Source organism: Rhinoderma darwinii, chromosome 12 (assembly GCF_050947455.1).
Source record: "Rhinoderma darwinii isolate aRhiDar2 chromosome 12, aRhiDar2.hap1, whole genome shotgun sequence".
Taxonomy (NCBI): domain Eukaryota; kingdom Metazoa; phylum Chordata; class Amphibia; order Anura; family Rhinodermatidae; genus Rhinoderma; species Rhinoderma darwinii.
In genome coordinates, this window is record NC_134698.1 from 570,144 (window position 1) to 572,781 (window position 2,638).

The window sequence follows — 2,638 nt, forward strand, 5'->3', positions numbered from 1 at the left end:
GACACTTTCATACCAATGCAGACATCAGGGGGCGCTGTCCTGCTAACCGGGAACATAGCTGGAAACGTTCCTACATATGAGTGTGCAGAATAATGATATCAACCCTCACCTGACGCCTCTCCCTGCACCGGTCACAGCTGTCACCCCATACACACATAACATCACTAGACCCAAGATCAGTAATGTATGTACACAGTGACTCCACCAGCAGAATAGTGAGCGCAGCTCTGGAGTATAATACAGGATGTAACTCAGGATCAGTTATGTAATGTATGTACACAGTGACTCCACCAGCAGAACAGTGAGTGCAGCTCTGGAGTATAATACAGAATATAACTCAGGATCAGTACAGGATAAGTAATGTATGTACACAGTGACTCCACCAGCAGAATAGTGAGTGCAGCTCTGGAGTATAATACAGGATATAACTCAGGATCAGTACAGGATAAGTAATGTAATGTATGTACACAGTGACTCCACCAGCAGAATAGTGAGTGCAGCTCTGGAGCATAATACAGGATGTAACTCCGGATAAGTACAGGATGAGTAATGTAATGTATGTACACAGTGACTCCACCAGCAGAATAGTGAGTGCAGCTCTGGAGTATAATACAGGATGTAACTCAGGATCAGTACAGGATAAGTAATGTAATGTATGTACACAGTGACTCCACCAGCAGAATAGTGAGTGCAGCTCTGGAGTATAATACAGGATGTAACTCAGGATCAGTACAGGATAAGTAATGTAATGTATGTACACAGTGACTCCACCAGCAGAATAGTGAGTGCAGCTCTGGAGTATTTATAATACAGGATGTAACTCAGGATCAGTACAGGATAAGTAATGTAATGTATGTACACAGTGACTCCACCAGCAGAATAGTGAGTGCAGCTCTGGAGTATAATACAGGATGTAACTCAGGATCAGTACAGGATAAGTAATGTAATGTATGTACACAGTGACTCCACCAGCAGAATAGTGAGTGCAGCTCTGGAGTATAATACAGGATATAACTCAGGATCAGTACAGGATAAGTAATATAATGTATGTACACAGTGACTCCACCAGCAGAATAGTGAGTGCAGCTCTGGAGTATAATACAGGATGTAACTCAGGATCAGTACAGGATAAGTAATGTAATGTATGTACACAGTGACTCCACCAGCAGAATAGTGAGTGCAGCTCTGGAGTATAATACAGGATGTAACTCAGGATCAGTACAGGATAAGTAATGTAATGTATGTACACAGTGACTCCACCAGCAGAATAGTGAGTGCAGCTCTGGAGTATAATACAGAATATAACTCAGGATCAGTACAGGATAAGTAATGTAATATATGTACACAGTGACTCCACCAGCAGAATAGTGAATGCAGCTCTGGAGTATAATACAGGATGTAACTCAGGATCAGTACAGGATAAGTAATGTAATGTATGTACACAGTGACTCCACCAGCAGAATAGTGAGTGCAGCTCTGGAGTATTTATAATACAGGATGTAACTCAGGATCAGTACAGGATAAGTAATGTAATGTATGTACACAGTGACTCCACCAGCAGAATAGTGAGTGCAGCTCTGGAGTATAATACAGAATATAACTCAGGATCAGTACAGGATAAGTAATGTAATATATGTACACAGTGACTCCACCAGCAGAATAGTGAATGCAGCTCTGGAGTATAATACAGGATGTAACTCAGGATCAGTACAGGATAAGTAATGTAATGTATGTACACAGTGACTCCACCAGCAGAATAGTGAGTGCAGCTCTGGAGTATTTATAATACAGGATGTAACTCAGGATCAGTACAGGATAAGTAATGTAATGTATGTACACAGTGACTCCACCAGCAGAATAGTGAGTGCAGCTCTGGAGTATAATACAGAATATAACTCAGGATCAGTACAGGATAAGTAATGTAATATATGTACACAGTGACTCCACCAGCAGAATAGTGAATGCAGCTCTGGAGTATAATACAGGATGTAACTCAGGATCAGTACAGGATAAGTAATGTAATGTATGTACACAGTCACTCCACCAGCAGAATAGGGAGTGCAGCTCTGGAGTATAATACAGGATGTAACTCAGGATAAGTAATGTATGTACACAGTGACTCCACCAGCAGAATAGTGAGTGCAGCTCTGGAGTATAATACAGGATATAACTCAGGATCAGTACAGGATAAGTACTGTAATGTATGTACACAGTGACTCCACCAGCAGAATAGTGAGAGCAGCTCTGGAGTATAATACAGGATATAACTCAGGATCAGTACAGGATAAGTAATGTAATGTATGTACACAGTGACTCCACCAGCAGAATAGTGAGTGCAGCTCTGGAGTATAATACAGGATGTAACTCAGGATCAGTACAGGATAGGTAATGTAATGTATGTACACAGTGACTCCACCAGCAGTATAGTGAGTGCAGCTCTGGAGTATAATACAGGATGTAACTCCGGATCAGTACAGGATAAGTAATGTAATGTAATGTATGTACACAGTGACTCCACCAGCAGAATAGTGAGAGCAGCTCTGGAGTATAATACAGGATGTAACTCAGGATCAGTACAGGATAAGTAATGTATGTACACAGTGACTCCACCAGCAGAATAGTGAGTGCAGCTCTGGAG